Here is a 21949-nt window from a genome sequence, read left to right on the forward strand (position 1 = left end):
CAACTTAGAAAACGGATAACTTCTCATATGCTTTCCCGCACAGCTGCTAGGCATTCGGCAGTAAATTGAAAGAGTACAAACGATGCAGAAAATATGACCGAGATCACCCTGGGCAAGCAGGGCTTCCTTTTAATGCATGGAAAGCTTCATAAGAAATATCCCACTTGAGGGGAAACACTTCTCAAGCAGACCCAAATGATCTGTCCTATGGTACTGAACCTTTTTAAATATACATCCATATATTTACTTATTTGTGGGGAATGCTAAAACCACAGAGTTCCTGTTTGCCCTGTTTCTTAGGGATAAAGTTATTCTGTGGTCAGAGACACCTAAGACCATTAGGCACGCACACTACAGATCTGAAGAAGGTCTATTTACCCGAGCTTCCAGGAAAAATATTGACAAGGCAGTAAAAATACTTTCCTTGATTACTCAACCTCGTATTTTAAACCTAAAATTACAGGAACTTTTCTCTTTTACTCATTTATTTTTAGCTTCTCTATTTTTCCACCTTTTTGGGTTCTTTTGGCTCACCTTTTAAAACATGGTCTATTTATACTGACTCTGCAAATCGAGGAATAGCAAAGCCTTTACAGCGTTGTCACTGTTTCCCTCTGACTGGGTCTCAAGCTACTTGGGGACAAGTGAATCTCGGCTTCTGGATAAAGGAGAGTTTATTACAGAGCTGAAAGAAACTTCATGAAGTCCTTCAGTGCCATATTCCAGGAGAGCTGCCATATTAGCTGTTTATTTTCTTCCTACTTTTGATCACAGGTTGGAAATCATTGCAAAGCTGATGGGGCAGACTGGAGTCTGGCTTTATCAGTAGTAGCATATAGAAGGCCTTCGCTTGACTCGGTTACAGTGCTCCAGAAATAAGAGATCCAGACCACTCTGTCTTTCCTGACCACTTACCCTAATACTCCTACCCCGTTACCTCCACCCATTATTCATTGCACTTTCAGAAAATCACTATATATTTATTTGATTACTTGTTTATTATTTGTGATTTTCACCAGATTTGAAACTGCAGGAATGCCGGAGGCTTTTCACTGCATTCCTGACACATAGAAGAGTGCTGAGCAGGCTCTTCTCAATAAAATATGCTTTTCTCATTGAACGAATGCATCAAAGTTGTGTTGGTTGAATTGCATTTTTGAATCTTGTTATTAACTCACAACAGTCAATTCTTCTTTCTCTCAAATTTCTCATTGACAGAGACTCCTCTCTCCAAATCTAGGAGGTCAGATGGGGTTTGTTACCGCCAAAGAAAATTGCTCACAGAAACTATATCAGTGATGCTGAGTCCTAACTCGTGAGTCCCTGCTGGAAATATCTAGATCATTTTCAAACCGAATAAAAAAATGATGCCTGTATTATAAGCATTTGCAGAGTCCTCTCAAGGGTTAAGTTCTGTTTTTTAACATTTCTGCCTGGGGCCCCCTGTGGTGCTTCTGTTGCTTCAACTTGCCAGTTTATATTTTATGTATTGTTGTGTTTGTCTACTTTATATCCTGCCAGAAAAGTACAAACACTTCTGGCTAAGCAGCCATCCAGAGCCTACAGAGGACTTCGACTGAGATAAAGGAATAATTGGGTCACCTGGTGATGAAACTCAGCTGCTCACTTCTGGAATGCATGTCTACTCCTTGGGAGAGAAGGACAGCTAGTTGGTTGAGGAGGAAAAGTGTTGCTACTCAGCATTGGAAACCCCAAGGAAAAGCTTTTTGAAAATAAGCCAATGCCTCATTAGCCATTGGAGATGTAGGCATGTTGTGGATTACTCACTTGAAACTTGTATTCCCCAAACCACAGAATCCTAAGTTTAGAAGGGCCTGAGAGCCTGTCTCACTTTCTTCTCATCATGCACCATATTGTTGGGCCTTCCCTCACTGATGGCTGGCTATGCTTGGGGAACATAATTAGGAAAGCAAATCTGCTGTTGCAAGAATGAAATGCAAGCATAAAATGCATTGCAATGGCAGGCATACACCTGTGTAGTCCTCATTACTGGGGTTATCTGTCCAGCTATTCTTCTGTAAAATAAGCATGATACAGAATTGACAATACTTAAATACTAATAAAGAACATTTACTGAGCACTTACGATGTGACATACACTGTTCAAAGTACTCCAAAGCCTCCTCTTACTCCTCCCAACATCTGAGATACATACTCCTATTATCATCTGCATTTAATGCGGGAGGAGCAAAGATTCAGAGAGGTTAATTTCCCTGTGGTCACCAGGATTTGAAACCAAGGAGTCTTCTTCAAAGCCCACTTGAGGACATTCCCAGTCCTGACAATGACTGAGGAGTTGTTTGCACAGCCTGCGAGGTACCTTACCAAAATGAGTCATTCTCATTCAGTTTCGAAGATTTGGCCACTTTTCTATTTTCGAATCCACAAATATTATAATTTCCATGAGAAACCTCAGAGGTCCCATTTCTGGCTCAGGAGAGGGTTAACACATTCCATCCAAGAGTCTCCCAGTACTGGGCTTCATTCATTTTCCAAAATATAGCATGTTCTGTTTATTAGTCTGCTCCACATCGTTAAAGGAAACTCACACACCAAGTTAGCTGAACCTCAGCCATGTGGTGTTGCAGTGACCTTGACCTCATTTTCCCCTCAAAGTCTTGGTCTTGATCAATTCCCAGAACCAAAAGTTCTGTAGTAGAGACTAAAACAAATGGGGGCAGTTTCAGTAGCTTGCTTCTACAAGGAATCAAGTGCTCTCTTCTGATATGTCTCTTGACATTCAGTCACCAAGCATTTAAAAAAAGAAAAAAAAAAGTTTCCAGGAGAAAATGAGTGGAGTTTTTTAAAAGCCAAATTTATTTGATATGCACACAGAAGCTGCATATATCCTATGACTTGAGGAACACTGGGATGAGCCTTCATCCCAATGCATCTCCCTCTTGCCTCTGCCTGATTCCATTTGAGCTTCATGCTTTTGGGATCATTAGGTTGTGCTTTGAAAATCCAAACGGGAATGTCTCTTGGAGAGGTACCACAGAAAACTGTTGTCAGTCTTTAATGTCCTTTTGTGATTCAGTTAATTAATCCTAGAGGAGTTGGGTTATAGAATCAGCAAGATTTCATTGGGAGAGAGAAGGGGAGAAAGAGGAGGTACCTTTAGCTCAAAGGAACCAAGCTGATGGACTGAAACCCGGCAGAGCTGGCCACTGGAGGCTCAAGAGAATGCACTTGAGGAGGGCACCACACACTTGAAGGGAAGGGGTCTTAATACCCTGGGTTAGGACCCCTCCTGGTAGGCTTCCTGCTTGCTCCTAGTCTCAACCTTCTTCATTCCTATTTAAATAATGACTTTCAACATGTGCCAGGAGGAAACTGGGCCTGAAACTTTACTAAGTTTAAAGACAAAGTAGATGAAAGAGGTGTGGCCCTATACAAAGAACTAGAAATGCTTATGACGTAGCAGATAGCTACTAATTTATATGGAATGAATAGATGACCATACTGGAATAATTAATGGACTAAGAATGAATTCTATCTATCTTTCAACAGGTCCTGCTCTAATTTATACAAACGGTTATTTGTCTATATTTATTTTCTCGGTTCCTAAGTCTTTCAAAAGGGGAAAGATTATGATCTAGCAAGGAAATACCAGGAAGTTCCTCCTACGTCCAGAGGAAAGGCCAGTTGATCTTCAAAGTATTTTATTATTCCTAAAATCCAGATAAATGGGAACTCTTGATAAAGGTATGGTTTTCTTGCCAAGCCTGCAACTTAGAGTACTGGGTGGTTTCTTGCCCTCTTGTGTCAAGGGAGTTTTAGTTTGGTGTGGTTAGCATACCAACTTCCTGGCACACAGATTTTGATCCTTGTTATTTGAATCAATGACTACATGAACAACTAAGTCCCTCATTTTGTGGTCTACATCTTTAGAGCTAATTGACCTTGAACTTAATTATTTATAATGAGTGGAAGAAATGAGTGGCAGAGTGCAGTGGATTGTCGGTAAAGATGTCCACCAACAGTTCTTTCACCCTTTCCCATGACTGGCACTCTCCCCATCAAGAGGTGGAGTCTTATTCTCCATCTCTTGAAATAAGGATGGCCCTTTGACTTCAGAATGAAGTGGAAGTGATTTTCTAAGACTACTGAGGCCAGACCGTGGGAGGACTTACAACTTCTGTTTTCATCCTTTTGGCCTCTAGATGTCACTGAAAGGAATTCAGGTTAGATTTCAGAATGATGAGAAACCAAGTGGCAAGAGAGAAGCCCAGTCATCCCCTGGCTGTTCCATCTACCCATATTTGAGGTGCCAAATATGTGAGTGCAGCCTTCTGGGGTATTCCAACCTTAGTGGAACTCCTAGCTGGATGCAGTCATATAGGTGACCCCAACTGATACTATGCAGAGAAGGATGGCCCAACCGAGTCCAGTCAACATACCTAATCATGAGGAATAATAAGACACAGTGCATTAAATCCTAAGTTTCAATGAGCAGCAAGAAACAACTGAAACACATAGTAAGTTGAGCCTTTTCAAGCTCACAATCACCTACATCCCTACTAAGGGAGATTTTAGTGGTGCTTCCAGTGGTGTGTAAGCTTTGTCCCTGTTTTAGTTTGTCTCCCCAAAGATCAAAAGGCTGCAAGTGACACCAGGGTGGGAGATAACTTTAGAAATCTTACCACCTGAGGTTTAGATAACTGGACTCCTGGAGTAGGAAGAGCCTGGAGAAGACATGGCCAAAGTGACAGAAGTAATTTATGATCGTAGACTCTGACCAGATGTTTGGGTGTAGTAGCACCTTGATTCAACTACAAAAACTAGCCACAGACACAATTAAACAGAGTAAAAGACAGTATTACATTATGTGCATATCACTTATGTTTGCAAAGGCTTTGAGGTGCCTCATTTCATTTGATATTCATCTCAACCTTCTGGGAAAGAAATCTTTTTTCCCAGTGGGAAAGAGATTTTTTAAAAAATAAATTCAGTTTTATCAAGATGTAATTTATCTAAAATAAAATGCTCATATTTTACATCTGTGAGTCAAAGACTCCTCCCATATCCATCAATGTAGCTTCCACCCAAATTAAGTTATAGAACATTTATATTTTCCCAGAAAGATCCCTCCTGCCTTTTGGTAATTTTTTTCTTTTGTATTTTTAAATTTCAGATTTATTTATTTTTAAAAATTCTTTAAAAAATCATTTATTTATTTAATTTTATTTCTTTTTACTTAAAATTTTTTTTTAATTTCAGCTTTATTAATGTATAATTGACAGATGCAACTGTAAGATCTTTAAAGTGTGGTGATTTGATATTCATATACATTGTGAAAGGGTTCTCCCCATCTAATTAACATTTCTATCACTTCATATATTTTTTTCCTTTTTTTTTCTTTTGGTGAGAATATTTAATTTCTACTCTTTTGGTGAATTTAACTTATACAATACAGTGCTATCAGCTGTCATCACCATGTTTTACATTAGATACTCAGATTTTATTCATCTTGAAGCTGAAAGTTTGTGCCCTTTTACCCTCATACCTTTTTTATTCAGCACCCTCCATCATGCAACTTGGCAGCTCCTGATTATGTTTCTATCACTATTGGACAGTTTTGCTTTTTCTAGCATTGCACGAAGTGAAATGATATACCATGCCCTCATTTGCTTGTACTTTCTTTCACTTGACATAATGAACATAAGCTTTGTCTGTGTCAGTGCATCTGTTAGCATTTCTTTTGAGAAAGGGCTCCATTCCCTCCTATTTTACCAAGGAAGAAACTCAAATTCAAAGAGGTGGTGATTTTTTCTTTGAAGGTCTCAGCTGTCACCCAGCTGGGACTCCCACATGGATGTTATGTATCCTGAATCCTTTATCATGATGCTGCTCTCTTGGTGCTGAACTGAGAGGAAGAGAACACTTACTCCCACTTTGCTAGGTATTAACCACTTGATGGATGCATGCTGAGCACAAGGAGAGCTTGTTCCGATAGTCTGATGCACAGGTGACTCTTTGGCTAGAGGATGAGTACCTGATACGGCAAAGCCAATCATAATTCTTCACCTGGAATTCTCTTTTCTTTCTTTCTTTCTTTCTTTCTTTCTTTCTTTCTTTCTTTCTTTCTTTCTTTCTTTCTTTCTTTCTTTCTTCTTTCTTTCTTTCTTTCTTCCTTCCTTCCTTCCTTCCTTCCTTCCTTCCTTCCTTCCTTCCTTCCTTTCTTTTCTTTCTTTCTTTCTTTCTTTCTTTCTTTCTTTCTTCCTTTCTTCTTTCTTTCTTTCTTTCTTTCTTTCTTTCTTTCTTTCTTTTTCTTTCTTTCTTTCTTTCTTTCTTTCTTTCTTTCTTTCTTTCCTTTTTCTTTCTTTCTAAAGGCAATTACAAAAAATTTTTACTTATTTATTTATTTGAGAGAAAGAGTAAGCACAAGCAAGGGGGGTGAGGAGGGGCGGGGGCAGGGAGGGAAAGGAACAAGCAGACACCAGGTTGAGCATGGTGCCCAATGTGGAGCTCAATCCTCTCACCCTGAGATCATGGCCTGATCTGAAATCAAGAGTCAGAGGCTTAACCAACTGAGCCACCCAGGATCCCCTACACCTGGAATTTTTGACTAGAAATAAGGAAGAGGGTATAACCATTTCTGTTACTTAAAGCTGTGGGATTTGAAGTCAGGACTAGCCAGGGGCCATGTTTCCTGCACTGTGGAAGAAATTTGAACTAAATGAGGAAAAATCTAACACACAGAGAAAAGCAAAGATGGGGGACACAAAAATAAAGTCCTGGCTGTCTTGAAGCTCTGATTCCACATATTTTTGAGGGCCAACAGCGTCTTTGTTCTTGCAATAAACTGGTTATTTAACCCTTCCTTTGGTAACTTGAGATGTTTCAGTATCAACCAATAAATTTCCTGTAAATTAATTTGAGCTAGATTTCTGTCACTTGCAATCAAAAGAACCCTGAATCACACATCTTGCTTAAAAGGATTTAATTGGAATTAGTCATTTGCATAATATTGCCACATCTTGTTAAAAACCCGTAGTTTTCTTAGTAACTCTAGTTAAATATATTGCATCCGTATTGTGCCAGGAAGAATGACAGCACTGTATTTACCTTTTGAAACAATCTTTGTTTCCATTTGGCATATACAGAGGTTGAAATATTAACAGTGCATCCCAGGAGAAAAACCTAGCTCTATAAGGTCTATGGGTGATAAAATATATAAATACTCTGTGTTCAAGATCAGCACATTCTCTTCATTTTTTTTCCTGCTGGGAGTTGCTCATTTTTATGGAAAATGACCTGGCCCATTATAATAACTGTGAGTGAAACTGCTGGGGGATACTTTCTGATTCTCATATCATATGCAGGTAGTGAATAATGTGTTGTGTGTTTTTTTATAAATTTATTTTTTATTGGTGTTCAATTTGCCAACATATAGAATAACACCCAGTGCTCATCCCATCAAGTGCCCCTTCTCAGTGCCCGTCACCCAGTCAACCCCACCCCCTGCCCACCTCCCTTTCTACCACCCCTAGTTCATTTCCCAGAGTTAGGAGTCTTTGTTGTGTATTTTAAGATCCCATTTTCAGAAGTAGAATGCTTGTCTGTGAGAAAGACTGGGGGCAGTTGATCCCCCTTTAGGTAGAACATATGCCAACAACAAAAACAAGTCCTTATCTCATGCAAAGAAATTCTCCTTTTTTGAGGACTAGTACCCAAGAATGCTATCAGTGCCTCCGAGAGAAATCTTTGAGCAATAGAAGTTAACCCTTGGTTGAGTTTCTCTTCCTTCGCTTTCATTATTCTAACTCTTTCTGATTTTAGTCTATCCTTTGTTAAGCTGCTTTTTCCTTCTATCCTGTTTCCCTTTTCTCTTCCTTCTCATTTCCCCAGGGCTTATTGAGTGGGGAGCCAAGTCTCTATTTCTCCTCATTATGCTCATTTGTGAACAGGAGGGAGTGACCTCGCGGCCTGTTCACTCGCAGGGGGAGCATTTAGCAGTTTCCAGTTTGGACTTCCATGCTCCAACATGTCAGGATGCTCAAAGGGTAAATGTATGAGAAACAGAAGATAATTGAATTACAGATTTCTATTGTGTTCAAGATGTTAGCTCTTGCACACATGTAGCAATTCTTGATTGCTTAAGAGGTCCCTGGTGTGTTTTTGGCAAGTGAAGACCTTTACATGTGCCTGGCTCTGGTCCAGGTGACATGCACAGCTCTGGGATTACGTAACTACTCATCTGCCTGCATTTTCTTCCAATTCCTTAGAAAGAAAATTGAAAACAAGGAGAAAGAAAGAAAAGGGGTGTTGACCTTGATGCCCAAAAAAAATTCCTTTTAGATAAATTCCAAGATAAACTTCAAGATGAGGCTCTCCTCAATGGTATGCTTTCAGAAAATAAGATCCAACACAGGGTTTCTCTAAAAACAAAACAAAACAAACAAACAAACGAGACTTTAACCCTTGAAGTGTGTGTGTACATTCATGTGTGTGTGTTTGATTTCATTTTGTGTTTGATTTCATTTTGTGAGCTTAATGGTGATCTTTAATGACTTTCAGGTCTGCCTAAGATGAAGAACAAATAAAAATAATGCAGGAAAAATATTGCTTTAAGTGTGTAATATACTGATCTGATTTAGGAAGTACCCATGAGGTAGAGAGAATGAAAAAAAAAAACTGGCTGAAAAAAAATTAAAAATATTACTGTTTTTGATAAACGTAAATTACTATGCTTAGTACTGATTACATATAGCTGAGATGAGAATTCAGAGTTCCAAATAGCGAGAGAAAAGAGGGGAGACCAGAAAGTATCTTGAGGATCCTCGGGAGTCACGTGGGTCTGTGTCTTTGGGGATCCACGTTTTTCGTTTCTCCTCGACAGGAACCACATCTGCTTTTAGTCTTTTGGAGGCTGCCAGGGAACAGCTGCCTCCACCCCCAAGTGCTAGAAAGCAGAACAAGCATTATGCTCATTTGACTTAGGGCATGCTGTTCCCTTTGCTCTATAAAGAGTGGTTCTCTTTCTCCTTTTCTGTAAGGTCACCTGTCAAGTACAACAGCCTGCACATTAAATTCTAAGTAGAAAAGGATCAAGAACAGTAATGGAACTTGGGGCTTGTGGGATGAATCGGTCTCTATAGCTGAGAAAGAAACCTCTCTTGATTTCTCTCCTGCTTTACACTTAGCATCCCGATCATCTGAGGCATGGTCATGGTATGATCTGAGAATAGGATAGACTATTTCAGATCTGGAGTGTCCATGGAATATTTGAAGGAGAAGAGGGCAATGAAGGTGGAGGATGCTTGAGTCACTTCACAACTTTGTGTGAACTAGTTCAGTGGGTATTTTTTTCCCCCATCACTCAGCTGATTGATACTGAAGAAACAGAAGGGCTTCAGGGAGAAGAGTTCCCAGTAGAAGACATCGTTTTGATCATGGAGCCCTTCAAGGTTGGATGGTGTCAAGTGGATGGTGAAAGGTCCAGATAAAGGCTTTGAGCAGAGGCAGATCAGGGACAAGAAGAGACAGTTGGATCGTAGAAAAAGTGGCAGAGGAGGAGCAAAGAACAAGTAAAGGAGGGGAGAAGGTCAACAAAGGAGATGGATAATGGCCCATTAAAATCCTGCCGGTATTGCTCTTGCTCTGCTGTTTTTTCCTGTGGTGGTTCTATAAAATTGTTCTTTGTTTCACATAAATTCTTGTTTTACTCTTTCCTCTCTACTGAACACTCTAAGGGCTGGGCATGTGCTGTATGACATTTGGATTCCGCATCACCTCTCTCAACCCAGTGCCAGGATCAAAACGAGCAATCCATAGCATACTCCATTGACCCTACATGGCTACAGGACCAAGTTGCAAAGTGGAAAACACTGGAACGCATTAGTGATGCATTTTGGAGAAACCCTTGTTTCTCCTTCACCCTATTTTTCAAGGGAATGTTTCTTCAATGTTAACTTGCCCTTAGAGATGGTAAAAAGGCAGACACAGAGGTAAAATGAGTTCTCTTTCTCTAACCCTTAGAGATGGGAGTTTGTTGTCAGTAGAGCCAAGAAAACCATCAGCTCTCTGGGTCAAATGGTTCCTCTGAGCCACCTTGTCCTCCAGCCTGCTTGCAGACTTTTACTTCGTGAACCTTTGCCACCGACGAGAAACCTAAGCTCCTGAGGCACCCACAGGACCGAGGAGGAAATTCTGCCAAAAGGGAGATGTCAGGCAAGGAACGCGGGGGCCACTCTTTGCTCTGCACGCCATGTTTTATAAGCCACATGATACTGGTCTAAACTTGATGGAAATGAAGGCCTAGTTCAGTGTGATAAGGTTCTGAAAACATCACTTCTGACAAATGCTGGAAATGAAGTTGAACACTCAGAAGAATACTGAAGCAACCAGATCTGGGCAAATAAGGAACAGTAGAAGCCGCTCGTCAACCTGATAGTTATATGAGCCTTTCTCATCAGCCACCAAGAATTTTATGGAGCAGCCAACTTTCCTGGTGGGGGGAGCGACAGACTGGAGGGCACCAAGTGCAAGTTTATGGGAGCCATAGAGAAAAATGGTGCCCGAGTTTTTTCTTTCCCCTTTTTCCCTCCACCTCCCCTTTTTGTTTAGCTTAGCTCGTTCTGAAGTGTACCATAGAGAAGGCCTTGATTATCAAATGTAATATTCACGTAAGATTGTGCTGTTCAGCCTCATATTGGGGGAGTATACAGGGCTTCAGTGTTCCTTAATAAATTACCTCTTCGTGTAGCAATTAACCCCCTTCTGTGAAGGTTCAATGTTTCCTTGGGTCTGTGCCAGTGCTAACAGCTATGGCTTAGCGTTCTTTTTAATGGGCTGCAATTACTGCTGAGAGCAGGGAAACATAAAATATTAACACTTAAGCATCTTTTACACTTCTTTGAACGTTAGATTATGTTGAAAATATAACTGACTTTTCATTCTTAAACCTGATATTTGCTTAGAATTCCACAGGACCCATGAAAATGTTTCGGTAAGTGGTTTCTGTTGATTTATTAACTCTCGTGAAAGCTTAATGGAAATCCCTTGCCACCAAATATTGAATATGTTTTATGCATGCTTACAAAAGACTTGTTTACCAATTCAACGGCTTTCCCACATTTTACAAAAGATAAATGATTTGGCACACAACTTGATGTGAGTCCTATTTTTCTCCTTGTATGCCATCTGTTGGAGAAGGCGAGGACTGAAGCTTCCTGCCATCCAACAACTGTGTTGAATTGGTCTCTCCACTACAAAGCTATTCACTATTATCTCTGCTCAAGTTACTTTGGCCTTTCTTTTGGTATTGCCTGTTGATGTGAAGATCTCGTGAGATACACGATGTGGGAATTTTGGTAATCTCTATATTACTTATTATTCTCTACATAGTCAGTATATGTGGAATGCAATATATATATTCATGGCATAAGTGTTGCATACATTACATATACTATGTATGTGACACATATGTAGTATATATAGTGCATATATAATAATATACACACTATATATTATATAGAGTATAGACAATAATTAGTCATGTGCAGGTATATAACATATATTTACATATGTCTCCTTCATAAAACTGTAAAGTAATAGAGCTAAAAGAGCTATAACTAATTTCAAGAGGTTATATGATTTCAGATAATTAAGTCTAAATCCATTAAGATCAATCAGTTTTCTTCTTTGCCATCTCTAGAGATGGCTGCCATGTAGATTTTTTTTTTTTTTTTTTTTGAAAGATTTTATTTATTTATTCATGATAGTCACAGAGAGAGAGAGAGAGAGAGGCAGAGACAGGCAGAGGGAGAAACAGGCTCCATGCACCGGGAGCCCGACGTGGGATTCGATCCCGGGTCTCCAGGATCGCGCCCCGGGCCAAAGGCAGGCGCCAAACCGCTGCGCCACCCAGGGATCCCTGCCATGTAGATTTTTAATTAAGAAGTAACTTAGGTAAAAATAGATCTGCTCTACGACCCAGCAATTGCACTGCTGGGGATTTACCCCAAAGATACAGATGCAGTGAAACGCCGTGACACCTGCACCCTGATGTTTATAGCAGCAATGTCCACAATAGCCAAACTGTGGAGGGAGCCTCGGTGTCCATCGAAAGATGAGTGGATAAAGAAGATGTGGTCTATGTATACAATAGAATATTCCTCAGCCATTAGAAACGACAAATACCCACCATTTGCTTCGACGTGGATGGAACTGGAAGGTATTATGTTGAGTGAAATAAGTCAATTGGAGAAGGACAAACATTATATGGTCTCATTCATTTGGGGAATATAAAATATAGTGAAAGGGAATAAAGGGAAAAAGAGAAAAAATGAGTGGGAAATATCAGAGAGGGAGACAGAACATGAGAGTCTCCTAACTCTGGGAAATGAACAAGGGGTGGTGGAAAAGGAGGTGGGCGGAGGGTGGGGGTGACTGGGTGATGGGCACTGAGGGGGGCACTTGATGGGATGAGCACTGAGTGTTATGCTATATGTTGGCAAATTAAACTCCAATTTAAAAAAAAAAAGAAGTAATTTAGGTACTTTCAGTGATGGGAATGTATTCCACACCATTAAATAAGTAATTTTAATAAATAATCACATAATAATGTCTCATAAACTAAATATATATAATTCTGCAATATCTGCTTTTTTTGTTCCACTTTTTTAAAAAAATTATTTATTTATTCATGAGAGAGAGACAGAGAGAGAGAGAGGCAGAGACACAGGCTGAGGTTCCCTGCAAGGAGCCCAATGTGGGACTCAATCCTGGATCCTGTGATCACACCCTGGGCCAAAGGCAGATGCTCAACCGCTGAGCCACCTAGGCATCCCTTTTTGTTTCACTTTTAAGAAAATTTTTGAATTAATCCAACAGGACCTGCATTATTAGATAGGTATAGATTGACAGATACTGAGTTTTCCTCTGATTCTTCTAAACATTATTTTGTGAGGGTGCTTGACTGGCTCAATGGGTAGAGCATGTGACTCTTGATCTTGGGGTCTTGAGTTCATGCCACCAGTGTGTCATGGAGCTTACTTAAAAAAATTATTTTGTGTACTAATATTGCTTCTGAAGTACTTTCCAATGTTTAGTTACTCTGACTGCTAAGACAGTCTTCCTTATGAATTACCGAATTATTTTCTCATTTAGCAGAAGTCCATTTCCTCTTAATCATTGTTTAATACAACTGAAAGTAAAAAAAGAAAACCATGTTGACCTCCTCCCTTTGTAAACAGGAGATTCAGGTATTGCTTCAAATTCAAATACATCTATTTTTTTCTTGCTTGCAGTTGCAATACTCTTAGATGTCCTCAATGAAATGGGATGATTTTAGTTCTCTAACATAGAGGTGGGCAAACTATGGACCGTGATCCAGGTCCACCCCTGCCTGTTTTTATAAATAAAGTTTTATTGGAAACAGTCACAGTCATTTACTTATGCATTGTCTATTGTTGCTTTTGCACTACAAAGGCAGAGCTGAATAATTGCAACAGAGACTCTATGACCTCCAAAGCTGAAAATAGTTACTGTATATCCTTTGCAGAAAAAGTCTGCCAACCCTTGCACATAGATGGAAATTTAGCACCATTAATTATGTTGCTGTGAACATAAACATTCACATGTAGTATTGTTAGTGTATTAATAAATGTATCCAAAGGACAGTTTCAATGTGCATTTTAATATTCCATATAAACAAGTTTATAGTTAATTGCTTGTTTCCAAGATAATTCTCCCTTGACCTGTAATCTGCCGAAATTTCCTGAAATTTAGAGTTCTTTTGTCTTTAATTTGGGTTACAGAAATATCAAAGTTTACACAATGGTTAAAAACATGGCTTGTAAGTCATGATTCGAAACAAGGTGTGCCACTTAATGGCTGTTGGCACCTGCTATGTACCCAGAGAAGAGTATGTCACTTGAATTTTCTGAGCCTTATTTTCATCATTTATAAAATGGAGGCACTGAGAATATCCATATCATATGTTTGATGTGAAGATTAAATGAAAAATGTTACAGTGTATTCATGGATTATGGCCAGAGCCCACGGTGTATGCCCCATCAATAGGGCTTTTTTTATGATAATCAAAGTAAATGTACAATAAAAAATAATAATTATAATAATATAGTAGTTACCTCCATTATTCACTTTATATGTTACATATAGCCCTAGTCTTGTTCCTAAATCAGTAACTCTGACTGCTTCTTTAACTCGTAATAAAGCTCAACAGTTCATTCTGAACCATAATGATATGATGTGAGGCAAAACAGAACTCCTAGTTTATTTATGTTTCTTAATTAACCTCCCTCATTGAGTCTCTCTGTCTCCAAGCACAATTAAAATATTATGTGTTTCTCTCACACACCAAACAATTCTCTGTCCCTAAACACCCCAGAATCGCAAACTGATGAAATGATTAAGGAAGAGGAAAATCCCAGAGGTGCCCAATGGTGATATCTAAACACAAGAGGTTATCAAGAACGTTCACATTCATGATGATATGTGGGGATTCCTATGCACCAATCTGTGTGCTGGCAACGCCACGCTCCTTAAACATTGTCAGGACATTCTTACTCATCCAGCAGTTTGGGGTGCTTTTATACACTCTGACACATAGTTGCCATAGTATTTGAAGTTCTACCATTAGAGAGACATTTATTTGAGGATTCCCTTTCTACTTTCTACAAAATAGTCAAATAACTCCTTTATGTAGCAAAATTCTCCCCCGCCCCTCCCCGGTGAAAAAATAATTTCTTCTTCCTCTGAAGTTTGCATTTTACTTGCCTCTCTTTCATAGCATGTTACAGTTATCTGAATCACTTTTCCATTCCCTCTTCATATTTGTCAAGGGAACTGTGTGCAGGCTAGATAGACACACTTCACTCTCTGTATGCCCCCGGACGTGTGCCTGCACACAGGCGTTTCTCAGGACTGTTACCAAAATGAAAATTGTGTCTTTGCCTTCCACAAGACTCTGTCTCTTAAAAAATATTCTTTATGAGAATTATATTACAGGTAAATAAAAGCTGTAAAAATATTGTTCAAATAGTCCCTTCTGCTATGGACTGAATATTTGTGTTCCTCTTTCAAAATTCATACATTGAAACTTTAATCCCCAATGTGATGCTTTTGGAGGTGGGGTTTGGGGGAGGGCATTAGGGTTAGATAAGGCATGAGGGTGGGACCTTCATGATGGAATTAATGCCCTTATAGAAGAAGAGGAAGAGACAAAGTCTTTCTCTCTCCATTATATGAGGAGACAGCAAGAAGGCCTCCATCTGTACACGAGGGAGAGGACTGTCACCAGGAGCTGATTCTGCTGGCATCTTGATCTTGGACTTTTCAGTGTTTGAGACCACAAAAAATAAAATTCTGTTGCTTATGCCTATTGTATTTTTGTTATAGCAGCTCAAGCTGACCAAGTCTATTGTACTTTCCTTACAGCAGCTTGAAGTGACTCAGACACTTTCTTACTGAATATTTACTTTTGGCAGATACCATTGTTGGTTGGCCAACTTCCTTCCCACCCACAAGCCCTTTTTCGCCTATTTCTACTTATAGAATTTGCCAAAAATATTGCAGCCTCTTTTGCAGCCTGGTGGGAGAGATCTGGGCAGTAGGATATACGAGAAGACTACTGGGACTGCTGAGAAAGCATTCAGTTGTTTGTTTGTTTGTTTGTTTGTTTTTAAACAAAAGGGATAGATGTTTTTGATGCAGCCTTTCCCCTCCTTCCTGACTGGAATGTAGACCTGATGGTGGCTAGCACACTCCCACGATGGTGCTCCTCTGCATTAAGGATGGTGAATGGACAGAAGGAGCTTGCATCCTTGATGACATTGCCAAGCTACTGAGCCTACTTCAGCAGACAGTTACCTCAAACTTCATGTTATATCAGACAGTGAACCTCCCTCAATTTGTTTCAACCATATAAGTGCATTTAATGCTGCTCCAAACAAATGTAGCCCTATTTGTTAAACAGATGATGAAAACACCCAGCAAGACTCCTCAAATACTGTTAGATATATGATTATAAATCAAACTGTAATATAACCAATATCTATAAAAAGTAGCTAAAATGGCAAAAAGTGTTCCAGAATAAGGATTTAGCGTTAGGTCCCAGTCCCACTGCCCACTTGTTCACTTAGGCAAATGATGTCACCTTTCCTGGCCTCAGTTTCTGGGTCTGTAAATTGGGTGGGATTATGTCATAAAAAGGCTATAAGAATGAAATGTTTAAAATGCATGAAGCACTTGCTTGGCACATGGTAAGTGCACAATAAAGTTGAGATATTTTATTATTTATAATTTTATAGATGAAGTCATGGTAAAGGACCTAATTCGTGGCATCTGTTATGCTTTATTGAGGCTCTACTTGACAATTTTCCAATAGTTCAAACTTGGGGATGCCATAGTGTCCTGCTTCAGTTTGACACCAATAAATGAACTCACTTCTCCTTACTACTTCTCCCAAAAGAGATAGGTCAGGATATCACACAAAGCGTGGGAGATATTATTCCTGTGTTTGCTTATCATCTTATTATTACTTCTGTAATGATCACAGTCACCTGCAAGTCAATTAGTTCTAAACCAAATGTTCATCAGAGTTAGGTTTATTAGAATTAATATGTCAATTGCCAAAGTTAATTTGAATCACCCCCTCCATTCACAAAATGTTGCTCTTTTCTCTTGCCCACTCAATGTTTAAGGATTTTATTTGTCCCATTTCAGATTATTTGGCCCAGTTAAGATTTCAAAGAAAACCCTTAATAGATTGACAGGTTCTCTCTCTCTCTTTCACTTTCTCTCTCTCTCTCTCTCTCTTTCCTCAGTTTGGAGGAGGCCTTATTCCTGGTTACCATAGCTGAACCATGAGATACCACATGGAAGAAAGGTATGATTTATATGAGAAAGAATGAAAATAAAAATCACACCCCACTTAGAGGAAGAGACTGGGACCGAGTCAAAATAGTCAGAGATGAAAGCTTAGCAACTTTGCACATTTTAAGCACTGCCTGGAATTCTGACTGATGGGGCATTCTGGAAGTCTGGAAGGAAGGCTTAAACAAATAAGTGTGCTAAGAGGGACACTGAAGTTGTTTCATGCCGTGGCTGTTTGAATCTTTGGGCATGAACTAGCAATTATTTTCATAGGGTGTGGGAGGAGAAGTAACCAGGGGATTTCTGAGGCCCATAATGGTCTTCTGTGGTGTACGCTGAGAATCGAATGTTTTACCACAAGATTACAGGCTCTCCATCTCTTCTGACCAGTGCAAATTCTCATCCACACTCCAGCCTCGGTGTGTCATCCTGGCTGGAGTCTGCGGAGGGGAACGTCATCTCACTGCCTGGGCTGTGGAATAAATAAGATGGTATTAGCCATCATCTTCGAGGTCCGATGACTCCACAGCTCTTGGGGAGGTGTACACAGTATGCCTTGATAGTCTAAAGTCTGTCTCTCTCAGGTACCTCAAAGTATATGGAATTAATTAGCCAAAACAGATGAAACACCCTAGAGTCTCCATTTATGAGTAGAAATTATAAAGCACCCAGGAAAGATAAAAAATAAAACAAATAGCAAAGTACATTCTTCATGGGCCAATCGTGTATTTTCAGATGTTTTTTATTAGTAACAAAAGCCAAGCTATCGGAATGTGTCCTCTCTGATAGAGCAAATTCTTTGAGGACAGCCTTCCTGAAGCTTAACCTACTGTGACTTTGCATAGCGGAATGCCCAGGATGATATTAATGTTTTTTGTAGTGGAGATGAGAGGCAGAAAAATGCTCAAGTTCCTGGGCAGAGCCCTTCGTGTGTCATTCTGTTATTCTTTTATTTCAAACACCGAGTCTACCTTTTCCCCTAAACCTGAACATGACAGAAACATCATTTAATTTCTCTTTATCTCCTCATTGCAGGCACAGGATATGAATAATAATAATAATGTCATCCTGAACTTTACTGGTTTCAAACAGAAGGATTTTCTGTGGTTCACATAATTGGTGGGCATTTGATTGGGGGAAGTCCTCCAGGTTAAGTGCTGTCGCTTGTCACCATAACTTCCCTACACACTGAAGCTAATCTCCCAACGCGTTATTTCTGTTGTGTCACAAGGGAGCCCTGGTTCCTGCCTGGTGCAGTCCCTTCTGTAATCTGGCAGGTCCTGACTTTCAAGCCTCATCTCTCCCCATGCTTCTACTTGAACTTAATTACTAAGGTCCAGACAAACCTGGACCTTAATCCAGAATCATTCTTCCAACACCCCAGGTACTCCTCCATTTGTGCTCCTTTGCTCGTCTCCATTAGAAAGCCTGCGTCATCTGCCTGTATGTCAATCTAGTTTATGCATCATGGCCTTTCAGCAAGAGGCCTGTTGTGATCACTGTACATCTGATATTTCCCTCTTTTAAACTCAGGCCACTATAGAGTATTCCTTATTTATTGCCCTTTATTAAGCAATTTTCAAACTCACCTGCCTTAAATCAAGGTGCATTTACTGATTACCCTCTCTGTGTCCATAAGGTTCTGGGAACAAAAGATATCATACAAACAAAATATATGTGAGCCTTATGTTTGTGAAGCTCCAGGGCATCTCTTTCATTAAATTGTAACTCTTCAAGGACATCCACTTCAACTTTATATTTCACATAGGACAGTGTCTTGAACATGGAAGGCGGTTATTGATTTGTATTAAATAAGTAAATCCATGGTTTCCAACCTTATAAGACTCAATGTCCTGTACTAGCCAATATTTTGTGATGCACCTGTACAATGCAGAAGGAAAAGTAACAAGAAGGACCATCTGTCTACACATATATCTGGGAAAAAATAAATGTATACCCACATAAATACAATACCCTCGAAAGGGGCCATTAAAGAAAAGCTATAACAAAAAATATGCCCCTCGTTTCTGTAAATGCTTAAACTCGACTACCTAAAAGACGGGATCAAGTAGCCAGATGAGTGAGTTTGGATTCTCAACAAGTGAAAAGATAAGAAACCATTCCCTATATGAGGGGCAGGAAAATGAAATAGCAGAAATATGAGTGACACTAAAATGGAAACTAGTGTTCGGATAAGTTATAACCTAGACTCATTCATGCGAAATAAAGAGAGAAGTAACCTTAATTGAAGTTGGGATAACATGCCAAGGAAAACTTGCAGACTAACAAAGTGGAGAAATGAGGAAGCATGACAGTCCAACAAATGAGCTGTATCTTACTTGTAAGGGGAAGGTCAAAATAACTCATATGGAATGACCTAGGGCAGAGTAGTGACAGAGTAGCACAGAACACATATCTTCTATTTTAAATTCCTGCCACGTGTTGGGGAATACTTTTCAGTTTCTGGTATTTATTAAGACTTTCAAGGCCAAATATTTTGGCAGGTGGTAGGGAGCGGAGGGTGGATTAAGAAAAAAAAAAGAGTAATACATTCAGGAGGCTGTAGAAAACTGTTTTACGATATGTTTCTGGGGGAAATATAAGAGGAAAATTAAAATTAATAGGCAACTCACTTCTGCTTCCGGTCATGACTGGAACCAGTATTGGAATAGCCTTCCTGCCGTAAACAACACATATCTGAACAACATATAGGAAAGAAATGGGTTTTTATGTTGGATGAGAGCCAGCACCAGATTGGGATTCCCAAGAGAAATGAAAGAAGTGTGTCATATGATTCGGACTGGTTTTCAGTCCGAAGCCATGCCCTGGACCATAGCACAGGGAGCAGGAGTCTACACAGAGCATCATCATCTTGCTGAGCTAGACAAACAGAAGAGCCCAGGGAGGCTGAGAGAGCTCAAATTGCCAGGCAGAGTTCCCAAGAGAGAAAGAAGAAATACAGAGAAGCTCCAACAATCTGCAGGAAAGTTCCCTTGAATCTAGGATGGAACTCTAAGAGGCTGAGAATAAACTGCTAGTGGGGAAAGAGCAAGTACCCAGGAGCTAGGAGGTGGACAACTGTGGAGCATGCATGGGCCTGAGAAGGGTTTGAGTTCAGTCCAGAATGGAAAGATCTCATTAAATCTTTGGAGCACTAGAGACCCTAGAATAGCCATGCCTTAGAAGTAGGGCCAAACTAGTTACTCAAGTCTTGACCTAATAAACCTTAATAATAAGACTTAAAAGAATTGAGCCAATCCACAGGTAGTTTAACTGCTGCTGAAGTGAAATTAAATGCTCTTTAAAAGAAGACAACAAAAATCAAGAGAATTGGCATTATAACGCTCACTGCCCACAATCTAATCCCAGTGTACTCAGCGTGTAACGGTGGATTCCTGGTTATCCTTGTGGAAAAGGTGGAACAGAAGTGAAAATTGGGGTTCCAGGAAATGAGAGAGGGAGGACAGAAAAAATATTTTAAGAAATAATGTTCAAAAATTTTCCCAACTTGATGAAAATTATAAACACATAAGTTCAAAAAGCCAAGTGAACTCCAAATGGGAGATTCACACAGAAAACACAAACAGGCACGTTATTATCAAATTTCTTAAAGCTGGTGAGAAAGAGAAGAATCTAAAAAGCAGTTGGAGGAAAAAAGACATATTATGTGCTAGGAAACAGATAACAATTACCAATAATTACCATTATCAGAGACAATGTAGCCGGAGGACAAGGATTGGCATTTTAAAAATACTGGGAAAAAACAACAAACGCTGCCCCCTGAAACCGCCCCCCAAACCCAACAAGAACAAAAGCTCTTCTGTTTATTAAGAATCCTAAGTCAGCAAAAACATCCTTCAAAAATGAAAATGAAACAGCCATTTCACAAAACACCAAAGCTGAATTTCTTCACTAGGAATTCCAAGAAATGTTAAAGGATGTTCTTAAGCCTGAAGGAGAAAGATACCAACCACTCTGAAACTCAAATCTTTGGCCTCCTCCATCCTTTCTCAGGTAACTCTGGGAATGTTGGCTGACATGCCTATTTTCCATTTCAAATAAATGATTCCCATCGAACCACTAATGGAAATTCATTCAGATCTTTATATCTCATCTTTTGCTAGCAGCCTATGAGTAATATATTTCCAAATCATTACACTTAGCCTTATTCAACAGCTGGAAAGAACCCTGGAAATGGTCAGTGACAAAGGTTATTTTAAAAGAAATCTGTTTCTTTTCTTTTCTTTTTTAAGATTTTATTTATTTATTTGAGAGAAAGAGAGTGAACAGGGGGAGGGGCAGAGGCAGAGGGAGAAGCAGTTTCCCCACTGAGCAAGGAGCCTGATATGGGACTTGATCCCAGGACCCCAGAATCATGACCTGAGCCAAAGGCAGATGCTTAACTAACCGAGCCACCAGGGGTCCCAAAAGAAATCTTTCTTGATAGTTCCTATGAAAAATTGCTTTTACTCTAATGTGATTAATGTAATTTTCTTACATCTAAAGGATCACTTCATTTACCTTTTTATCAATAACTCTGAAAAGTAAGTACATCATTTTTCAATATTTTAATTTTGGTATTTAATTTGTCACTAACATTTCATTGACTGAATGAAATAATTGTACAGCAATATGAAATAGTGAGCAAAATATTTATAAGCATTTTCCTTTGAGAACCACCTCAAATGTAGGAAAAGATTACATATTATGTCAGATAAACCTTATAATATCTTTGTTGTTTTATAGGTCTCTAAATAATCTGTTATTCAAAGGCTTAGTCTGAATTTCATTAAGGACTGATGAAAGTATTTACAGATTTGTGAAATGTTTCACCTACATACATGCCTACTAGTTTTCCATGAAAAATAGAATGAACTGCTAAAACATGATGATCCTTTAAGTTGTTATAAAGCCTTGTTGACAAATCATAGCGGGTCTCATTATCTATGGTACAAATGATTTTGGAAGTGAGATTTTTTTTTTTTTATTTTTTTTAAGAATTTCAACTACAGATGTCCTTATTTGTCCTCTCTCAGTAATTTTGAATATATTAGTTTCTTACAACTTTTTTCTTTCTTTGCAAAGCT

The 21949-nt window shown here is 39.3% G+C and overlaps 1 long non-coding RNA gene across 1 annotated transcript in view; it reads left to right on the forward strand.

The window, feature by feature from the left end:
- LOC121501332 overlaps window positions 1–1347 on the forward strand; it is a 55488-nt gene extending 54141 nt beyond the window's left edge. The window contains exon 3 of the long non-coding RNA XR_005990582.1: window positions 1219–1347. This is a non-coding gene — a long non-coding RNA (uncharacterized LOC121501332). The remainder of the gene's footprint in view (window positions 1–1218) is intronic.
- The last annotated feature ends 20602 nt before the right edge of the window (window positions 1348–21949 follow it).

This window comes from Vulpes lagopus, chromosome 11, assembly GCF_018345385.1.
Source record: "Vulpes lagopus strain Blue_001 chromosome 11, ASM1834538v1, whole genome shotgun sequence".
Classification (NCBI taxonomy): Eukaryota; Metazoa; Chordata; class Mammalia; order Carnivora; family Canidae; genus Vulpes; species Vulpes lagopus.